This window comes from Cryptomeria japonica, chromosome 2 (genome assembly GCF_030272615.1).
Source record: "Cryptomeria japonica chromosome 2, Sugi_1.0, whole genome shotgun sequence".
NCBI lineage: Eukaryota > Viridiplantae > Streptophyta > Pinopsida > Cupressales > Cupressaceae > Cryptomeria > Cryptomeria japonica.
The window spans coordinates 585,131,814-585,143,751 of record NC_081406.1 but is presented as its reverse complement, the minus strand read 5'-3'; positions in this window follow the sequence as shown (position 1 = coordinate 585,143,751).

The window sequence follows — 11,938 nt, the reverse complement described above, 5'->3', positions numbered from 1 at the left end:
AGAGTGCTTTGGGCCCTAATAAGCAAGGATGACATGAGGTGCTGCAGCCTAAATTAAAGCCTAAAGATAACATTGGATTAGGCTTTCAAAAGGAGACTCTTCCTAAGCTCAGATTCAAAGAGAAACCCAACAAACCTTTATATCAGCCTAAAACTCTAAAGAGGCCACCTTTGATATATCCACAATACCGAGAACCAAACCAACTACCTCAATAAGGCTGAAAATCCTAGCAATATCATCCACAACACCAATCACCCCACCAATCAAACCAACAACTCCATCAACAGTGACAACCACATCAACAACACTATTAGCAGTATTAGAACCCCTAGCAGTATCGACAACATTAACAATTCCATCAGAAGCAGCAGATCCAAAAATGTTGATACTGCTAGTATCGGATTCACTGATCCCAATAATCCTCCCCACAGCACCAACCACTCCATCTCCAAAGGTACATCAACCAATCACACTTGCAGTGTTTAAATAAAAGGATATCCTGGTTTGGTACAATAATCAAATATTGGAAAGCGACTCAGAAACTGACTCACATGAGTGGGAATTTGATTCCATACAACTCAATACTTCAGATGAGGAAGACGCATCACTACCTCTACCTCGCAAAGAAATCCATGTTTACGGAGAAGCACAAATTAAAACCTCTTGGTTTCCTAAACTAGAAACACCCTCCATAGACCCTATGTCACATCCTACACCTGATTCTGATAGGGAGAGTACCATCAATGAACTTCACCACAACATATTAACCCTCACTGACACATCTTATGAACTTAACCTAATCAATGAGGTAATGCCCATTATCCATCCTGAACATATCGAATGGAACCAACCTAATCCGGCATGCCTTGACTAATTTGAAAATGATGATGTGATCATTGAAGTTTTGGAACTATGGGATAATATACCAAGCAGGGATCACAAAGCTGGATTCACCATTGAACTTAATAGAACAACATACTTTGGGGCGGATGCCAAACATTTTAGCTGCAAAAATATAACAATAAAACATGGATCTTCTAATAAAAACCACACTGTGGCACTGTTTGATCCTAAAAAAGTAAAAATAAAGAGCGTATCCAATGGTGAAAACCTCTCTGAGGTGCCTGAGGATGAAAGGTTTGACATCCTCCCCTCTAGTACAAATCAGGAATGATCAATGATCCTTATCGAGGAAACAAAATAATTCAATGTGGGGACTCCTAAAACTCCTCACCACATACATGTAGTATCTCTTTTAACTCTAGAGGAACAACCTAAGTTTGTTGAATTCTTTCGAAAGCATCAGATCAACTTCGCATGGTCATATGCAGACATGCCTGGTCTTGATCTTGATCTAGTCATGCATCACCTCACCATAGCAGAAGGAGCTAAGCCTGTCAAATAAAAGCTTTGCAAGATGCACCCCTATATTGTGGTACTAGTCAAAGAAGAACTTAAGAAACTCTTGGATGTTGGTTTTATTAGACCAATTGATTATGTAGATTGGATATCCAACATTGTACCTATCAGAAAACCAAATGGGGGCATCTGTATCTATATTGACTTCAGAGATCTAAACAAGGCATGTCCTAAAGATGACTTCCCCCTACCACACATTGACATGATCGTGGACCTAACAGTAGGACATGCCATGATTTCTCTCATGGATGGATTTTTAGGGTACAACCAGATAAAGATCGCACTAGAGGATCAACATAAGACAACCTTCACATGTCCATGGTGAATATACTATTGGAATGTAATGCCTTTTGGTCTCAAGAATGTCAGGGCGACCTATCAAAGAGAAATGACCACCATCTTTCATGATATGATGTATGCCTTAATGGAGGATTATGTTGATGACTTACTAGCAAAATCATTAATAAGAGAAGGTCATCTAGAAATATTAGAAAAAATCTTTGATAGACTGGAACAATATCATGTTCAACTCAACCCAAAGAAATTGGAGTAACCTCGGGGAAGCTTCTAGGATACATTGTTTGAAGCAAAGGCATTGAGGTTGACCTAGCAAAGGTCAAAGCAATCATGGACATGCCACCTCCATGGAACATCAGTCAGCTAAGGACACTACAAGGGCAACTTCAATCCATCTGAAGATTCATTGCACAACTGGCAGATCAGTGTCACCCCTTTACACACCTATTACATAAAAACATACGCTTTCAATGGGATGCCAAATGCCAACAAGAATTCCAGATGCTCAAAGACTATCTCATGAATACACCATTGCTAATCCCACCAGATCCAAGTAGGCCTCTATTGCTCTATATTTTAGCAACTGATACAACATTGGGAGTACTGCTAGCATAACACAATGCAAAAGGGAAAGAGTGTGTTGTTTACTACATCTCTCGCACACTGGTTGGCTATGAACTCAATTATACACCTATTGAGCGAGCTTTCTTAGCAGTAATCTTGGCAACCACTAAACTGAGGCACTACTTGTTAATGCATAAAGTACAACTCATTACAAAGATCGATCAACTAAAGTACTTACTCAACAAAGCAGCATCGACAGACCGCTTGGCCAAATGGGTGATGATTCTAAGTGAATTTGACATTGAGTATGTGGACCATAAGGCAATCAAGGGCCAAGTTATTGTAGATCAGTTGGCCGATGCACCTCTCATAGGCAATCATCCTCTCATTTCCAATTTTCCAAATGAAGAGATATTCATGATCACAGCAACAGAACCATGGAATCTATACTTTGATGGTTCATATACTAGGCATGGCTCGGGGGTAGGCATTATGTTTATCACACCTCAAGGTGACATCATCCCAAAGTTTTATAGGCTAACCTTTTCATGCACAAACAACATAGCTGAGTATGATGCCTTGATCACAGGACTCTAACTAGTCATACAATGGAAGTTAAAAGAGCTACAAGTATATGGCAACTCTCAACTGGTCATCTGACAAGTCATAGACTCATGCCCTACAAGAAAATGGTGGACAATTTAAAAGCATCATTTATGAATATCACCTTTGAGTAGATACCCAGAGATCAGAATTGAGCCTCTGATGCCATGTCTACCATTGCATCTCACCTTTCCACAGAATTCAACATGCTACAAGTTCTTGGTAGAATAGCTTTGGATTCTCGCTTATGATATCCCCAAGTCTGAGATGATATTTCACCTTGTTGGTTCTGAATCCCCATGGTACAGTGAATTCTACACCTACCTTTGTGATCACACACTTCCTCCTAACCAATCGAATAACCAATGCAAAACCTTCATTCGCCAAACCGCTCAATATACCATCATTTTTGAAACCCTATACTGATGTAGTCTTGATGATACTCTCCTTTGATGTCTGGAACAAGATGAGATAAAAAAGGCCTTGGAAGAGGTACAAGAAGGAATCTATGGGACTCACTCAAGTGGTCCTTCCTTAGCAAATAATATCATGCGCGCTATATACTATTGCCCATCCATAGAAAAAGACTCATACTATTTTGTCAGAAAGTGCAAGAAATGCCAAGTTCATGGAGACCTGATATGTGCACCAGTATAGGAATTGCAACCAATCACAACATCATGGCCCTTTTGTCAATAGGGCCTTGACCTTGTGGGTAAAATTCATCCATCTTCATCCAACGGCCACAAAATCATTATTACCGCCACCAAATACTTCACAAAGTGGATCGAACCTATTCCACTTACCCAAGTCATTGGCAAGAAGATTGCCTCATTCATCCTTAATTACATCATCTGCCGGTATGGTGTACTCATGTCCATCATCACAAATAATGACCTTCCTTTCAAAAATCAAGATGTTCGTGAGCTCTGTGAGAAATTTCACATCCAACACTGCTTTTCCACTACCTATTACCCACAAGGCAATGGTCAGGCTGAAGCATCAAATAAGAACACAGTGATAATCCTCAAGAAAACCATCAATGATGTCGTCCATGATTGGTACGTTCAATTAAATCTAGTACTATGGGCCTATCGAACTAGCATTCGAACCCCTACAGGCGCAATTCCCTACTCATTGGTCTATGGCACAAAAGCTATCTTGCCTATTGAGGTTGAGATACCATCTCAACGGGTTTCCTTACATAATCTAATAGATGATGAAGCATACTGAGTCTCCTATCTTCAAGACTTGGAATTACTTGATGAAAGGTGACAAGCTGCATACAACTACCTCAAGGCCTCGCAGTAGCGCATGAGCAGAAGCTATAATCATCAAGTTAGATCTCATACATTTGAGGTAGCTGATCTTGTTCTAAGAGAGAATCCTCATAGCCAACCAAACAAAGAACATCAGGGAAAATTTGAATCAAACTAGTTGGGTCCATATGTTATCATTGTTGTATTTAGGTCTGGGGCATATCAGTTGGCTACTTCAGAAGTAGAACCGCTCGTAGATCTGATCAATAGCATGGACCTCAAATGGTTTCATACATAAACTATACAGAGCATCAGGCTCCCATACATATCAGAAAAACACCAAAAACATTCAGATAAATGTCCTGAAGAAAATACAAAAAAATCAAAATAGTAAAGAAAAATCATGCATCCAAAATGGTGGACAACCACTTTGGTGGCACATTGGGTAAGTGCGATGGTGAAAACCTGGCAAACAGATGCCACTCGTAAAGGCTATGGCTCCATTGTCTTTTAGACTTGTTGCGATCAATTTCATTGCATCCATTCATCCATCATTCAAACCATGGCTTGTTATTGATCTGCAATCAAGGATAGTACTTCATGTGTCTTGCATCCCGCTTTTTCATAGTCATGTCTAAATTGAGGGCAATTCTCTTAAACCTATTGATGAAAGTGGATTCTACATTAATAATGATTCATTGAGTTCTTCATTCAAAACTGTCTCACAAAATCCAAAAACATTCAAAACCGTCTCACAAAATCCAAAAACATTAAAAACTGTCCCACAAAAATCCAAAAATATTATAAAACATCAAAAATCAACCAAAAACATGGCAACACATAAAAATCCTTTGTACATACACATTGCAAGGAAACACCAAACAAACATTTTGAACTACTCAAATGATGACCACTTATCAAATCAACCAAACAATCAGCATCGACACACAAACTGTCTTAACAAGGATGCATCCTTCCTTACCTAAGACAAAGACATGATAATCTTTCCTTTGACAAGAAAATTCTATTTATTCATTTATATTAGGTTCCTATGCTACTCTGGGATATCCACAAGTGATTAGAGTAGCTACAATGGTTCCTAAGCATTGTTTGTGTATCTTCTGCAAATTATTCCAATGAAGTTCTGGGGCATTTACTAATGGTGTCTACATGGGAAGTTCACTAAGATATGTGATCTTATGCAAAATATAATCATGGATCACTATGGCTTCTTGACTACAATGTATACCTCGACCATATGAGCATGAACCATTATGGAGGGTCCATATTCTTTATTTATGCTGCTTGCTTGTAGGTAAAATGCTCCAAACTTGGTTCCTACTGCCTCGTCCAAGATTGATACTACCATTTATCAATGATGAAAAATAAAAGCATTATGGATCGTCATTTCATCTCATCTATTTATATTGCATTCCGTTGCATATCACCCATCCATTTGATCATTCATTATTCATATTTATGGTTTTTTATGCAAGTGTGAACAAGTTTAAATATGAGAAATTATTTAAAAATGAATTGGTCTGGGATACAATCACGATGGATTTCTTTGATACATCATCAGTGCATCATGCAAATTCTCACCAACCTAGCATTCATCTATCATGAACACATGACATCATCATTTTATTACATTTAGTTGCATTTAAATGCATCTAGTGCATTATCATTTACTTACATATAGGTTCATTACATTCATTCTCAATATCTTATTAAAGTAAATTTAATATCAATTAGTTGCATTCATTATCATGTACTTAGATTCACATCATTAAAATCATTCATCATCATTTATCATCATTTCAGTTTGTTTGCAATACATTCATATAGATTCCTTTAGTTACATGCATTTATTTATCTATCCATTAGTTAAAGTGCATTCATCTATCCATCCAATATATTCTTATTCTCATTCATTTCATCTTAAAGATATTTCCTTTAGGATTCATTAAGATGCATTCATTATCCTTTTAATTGCATTAAGGTGCAATTATTCATTATCTCTTAGTTGCATTATCATTGCATTACCATTTCACTTAGTCATATTTTAAGTCATTTAGAATCATAACAATAAACATTTGTCTCGACATTTGTTTATATAGTTTACATGTGTATTCATTTAGAAATCATCACATGAACATTTGTACTTTACATTTGTTTATCCATCTTACATTTATTTTAACCATCTGTACACATTTACATAAATCATTAGATTCATTGCATTTCAGTATATCAAACATAGCTGCATATCATCATTTCATCAACATAAACACAAGTTCTATCTATTTCATCATTAGCCTCATTTCATTATGCATACATCATCATCATGGCATTCCATACATAAAGCATTACAACCAACGCATCATACATATATTAACCTGCATCCACATGTTAGCATCACATTCATAAACATCACAAAAGCATCATCATCACATACATATATAAATCATCTCATCAACATATAGATCTAAGCAAATACAAACATGCATCTAAGCATAAATCATAAACTCGTCATCCTGCATAAATTCATACCTATCATCAACATGCCTATCATCACAAAATATGGGATCTCTTCATATATCACATCATATATCATCTCACAAAAACATACATGTATCAGAGTACAATGATGTCAAAAATATTAGCTACCAAGAGCCATCCAAGTCATAGTCCAAAATGATAATGTAATAAAATACATACAAATCTCTCAAATGACACTCTGACCAGATGTTGCACCACTATCATCACCTACTCCCCCACTACCCCCTACACCACCCACACTATCTCGCCATAGAGGACCCATAACACCACCATTTCTCTTCATCCATTGAGACTGCTCTGATCTTGCCCAACACATCTATGAATAGCTCAGTGCCCACTAACTAGATGGCACCAACTACTCATATAAACCCCACCAATACTCTATCTCTGCCTGATCTCACCGTATCTCACTCATCACCTCCCCAATAGGACCCTATTCTCCTACCCTAACTCATACTCTCTTGTGCAGCTTCGTCAATCTCTCCACCGCATCATCTCTCTCCCACAACACTACAGTCAACTCAGACTCCTATGCAAATAGTTGAACAGCTCTAGCTGCAACCTCTGCCTCCATATCCTCCAACTAAGTTTACAAAAATAGTATCATCTGATCCCAAAGATCTCCTCCTCCCATCCCTATCGAATCCTCTCCTCCACCTATAGCTCCCTCTCCTCTTCTAGTGGTTCCCTCTCCCTCCCCCATATCCCTGCCACCTAATCTGACTCCTCCCTACATCAAAGGCCCCTATGATAGTCGCAACAACTTCCTGCCTCTCCCTTTCTACTATAATTGTCCTCCTCTACCATCTCCACCTCCAAATCCACCACTAGCTCCAAATCTACCACCCCCACCTCCTCCTCCTCCATCGCCTCCTCCTCCATCCCCTCCTCCTTTGTCACCTCTCCCTCATCCACCTACTACAACTCCTTGCCCTCCTCTCCTCCTCTATCTCTGTCTCCTATCATCCTCAAAAGCTAGAATCAGCTCTATCAGATCCGATATGTGTGGAATAGGATGTGTAGTAATTTACTATGTATACTCATCTAACACCCCTACATATACAATCCCCGACCTCATTTGCCATGGTCTCGCCTGTAAAGTCTAAAACTCTACTAATGCCTAATCATACAGTAACACTGGCCCCCACTGGAATCTCTCCCATACTGCCCGTGCATACTCTCCTAACCCACTCGATAATCCCTACCTTCACCCAAACTGCCTCATCACTCTACTAGGTACCTATCTCTCCATATTGTAGGTTGTCCTACCAATCATGTATAGTGTCATAAATACATATGACAAGGCCTCTGCATCATCATCCCATGGCTCACACTTAATATAGGGCCTACAGATCACTATATCTAGATCATCTATTGACTACCGCCACCACTCTAACATCCCCAGGTGGGGCTGACTCATCATATCACTATATATATACACATAGGGTTGATCCACTACCTTAAATATCAGACTAACAGGTCGTGTCACAAGTAGGTGCTCCCATGCCCAGATATGTAGTAGAGTGATCCCAACTCCTAGCAAGCTCATCTCTCAGTACACCACCTCATGCAACTCCCAATATAGGTGTGATAGAACACACGGTCCCCATGCAAAGCGGGTCCCCTCAGTCATCATCTACTCTATAACCTAGCCCCAATCCATGGCCAATCCATGTGATTGTCGATCCAAGTATAGAAGGCCCCCAACAATCCCTAATAGTATAGCTGGAAGTGGCTCATATAATGCAGCTATATCCTCCCAAGCCACTGAGCCATCATGAATAAATGCATCCTCATCAAAAATCCATTGCATAGCTACTGTCCCTCATGCTCAGTCATATATCACAAGATCCCCTTGGATAGGGATGTGTAAGATCTTCCACACATCCTCCAGTGTCACGGTCATCTCACCCATAGCCAAGTGGAACGTACAAGTCTCGTTATGCCACCACTCTGCCAATGCTATCATCAAGCCGCGATTCATCCGAATCGCTAGCATATACATCACATCACACAAACCTATCGCTACAATGCAATCAAATTCAACCTCCTTCAACCAATCTCTCAACTACTGTGTAGCTGGATGCCTCTCCTGCATCTGTAAGACGTGAAGATCTTCCTACACATGCACATCAACCATCATCATCAGCTTTTTTATTTCAAACTTTCTTAAGTTTAAACCTAGACTATCAACAGATACTTTGATCAAGTATCTTTGGGTCTCAATAGGTAAGCAATCATGGCAAACCTAAACTACAATAGGCATTTAACCTAATGACCTAATCTCATCGTGGCTGCTATGATTCAAAACAACTAATCCATCCATCCACCCAACATCGGCATGAGGAGATTCTTTTTCTGAACACCAAAGCATCTATTTTTTAGACAATAGCGCTACTCTGCTAACAATTGCACTACACCAACTACACACTAGCACTAAAAACCCAATAGCGTTAGAAGAACTACGTAATAGCACCATTTCTAGGCAATAGTGCTATAAGAAAGACTCGATCGTGCTAAAACTGCATTAGCACTAAAACAACTACTTGACTGCACTAAACCTTACAATAGTGCTCAAACCACTATGCAATAGTGATATAGCGACACAAAAGCACTAGTTTACGTGACAACAACATTAAAACACAGTTTTAGCGCTATTGTCTTGACTCAACTTGGATGCTTGAAAATAGACATCAAAAATGCGTGAAAAACAAAACTTCAAATTTGCGTACCACTGGTCCATAGTCATCTTGCCGCTGGAATCGACGAACTCGCTCTAGCCGATGATCTGCTATAGGTACTAGCATCCCGACTATTGCTCGCTCTTTCACCAAAGTCAACATCAAAGCTCCGAATCACTATGGAGATGGATGCAAATGACCCTGTTTTTACCCCTTCACCCCCATATATACCCTTCGCCCTAACCCTAATTTTACCCCGCTCATTCTTGTGAACTTTCAGCGCCTCCCATTTCTCTGTTTTATCTCCAATTTCTTCTATTCTTTCATCATTATTACTAAATTGTTCTCTTCTACCTCCCCGCCAATTCTTGTTTTTTTTCGAGAGATCGCCTGATTTTTCAAAAAAAATTGGTCCATTTCTCAAGGGGGCATACCACCCATTAAATTAACATTTTTGGGGCATATTTCTTCACACCTATTTTTCTTTCTTTGAAACGACGTGATAAACTGTACCGTCTCAAAGAGGGGCAAATGTAGTCACATAAATCTATCCATTTTAATTAAATGAATATTTGCTATTATTTGATTAATAAACCCACTAGCCAATCAATTAATTAAATTAACATTTAATTAATTCATCTTCAAACATTCTCCTATTAATTAAAAAAATTATTCAATTTATTTTAATTAATTCATTAAACCAAATTCACAATCAATTAAATGAATAAATCCTATTTATTTAATTAAATCCCCTTTCCTCTTTTAAATAAATAAATAAAACATTTATTTAAATCATTAAAAATCCCCACACTCGCATTCTCCTACAAATGCAAGTTGCAACCACAAGTTGAAATAAATTAATTTTATTTTAATTTAAATCCTATTTTCCCTCACCCACCAAACCCACTTGCAATCCTAAATCCCCTTTTAGACCCTTCTAACCACTTTCTAATCATTCCTAGTTAGTCTAATTCATTTCCTAAATATTGTCATATTCCTAAGCAACTTGGAGTCAATTTTCAAAGCCCTCAAAATCTTTGAAAAGCATTTAATGCTTTATGTGTTCAACAAGCTAACCTCTAAAGTTTTCCAAACCACTAATGGCTCTTACATAACCATTTATGGTTAAATCCACTTGCTCCCATGGTTAGAGACTTTACCTCTAAACTCAACCCTCATTTAACCCATGTGTCTTCTCAAGAATTTATTGCTTTGACCATGGTTATCCTCACTAACTCTTGCACAAGAGTTTATCCATTGGATAAAGACATTATTCTTTGAGTAATGAATTTATTCCCTCAACTCAACATTAACCCTACCTCTCAAGTGAACCCTCAGGTCATGTCAAGCATTTACTACTTATTCCCTCTCCTCTCAACCTATCTCATGTTGACATTTGTCATCCTGAGATTGGATTGAAAGTCCTCACATGGATCTTAAGCCGTTCAATCCCGACCCTTGTTGAGATTAGGGCAAGTGCAAGAAGTTGTGTCCACTTTTTGGCCAAAAAGTGGAAGTTTTTTCCCTTTTTTTCAATTTCGTCCCATTTGACCTAAATATTTGAGGCACTTAAAGGATGATTCTTGAAAACATTTAGTAATAGAAAATGTAGTGCTTGAAGTCTACTTTCCAAATATGTAATTTTTTTCAATACCCGGATCTTAAAAAGGAAGTTTGAATAGGCATTAGTAAAACCTATAGTTTAAAAGTCACTTTTTAGGACCATACCATGCTTGTGTACGACAAGCATAATTTGACCTAAATGAAACTATTTTTCTTTATCCTTTTGGGAAAATATCTATAACTCACTCATCTTTGATGAGGATATTTTTTTGTAATTTTTTTCCATATATTTCTTTTTTGTTATTTTTTAATTGGGCATAATCACTGTTTTGAAAAATCAGTGTGTACGACAAACATAATTTGACCTAAACTTAACAATTTTTAATTTTATTTTTTTTAAACTGTATAGATTTGTCTGTAGTTTGATGCCATATAATTTTTGTTTCACAAAACTTAAAGACAAAAAAGCTATTAAATTTTTAAAAAACCATGTTATTTCAAGTTTATGGATCTCTTTCATTAGAAATTATTTTAAAATTAAAAATATTGATCCATTCTCTTAAAAAATTATATATTTTGAATCTAGACAGTGTGTACTATAATGGGTTTTTGTTCTTTAAAAAAATTCTGAAAATTAGGTGTTCAGATATATTTTTGAAGTCATTTTTTTGTATGAAGCTTGATTTAGATTTGAAGTTGCAGGTCAAACCAGTTCTGAGCCCCAGGTTCGACTTTCCGAACCATTTACCAAGCCTAATTTCGAACCTACAAGTGGGCCCCAAAAAAATCTTTTTACAAATGGGATCCCGTGTTGAAAACGAGATCCCGTTATTTATTGCAAATTATTAAAAGAAAAAAAGCAAACGGGATCCCATTTCAAATTAAAACGGGATCCTGTTTTCAACACGAGATCCCATTTGCTCTTACCATTAATTTTTTTTTTGAATTGTATAAATATATGATCATTTAACATAATAAAACATGTCGATTCAA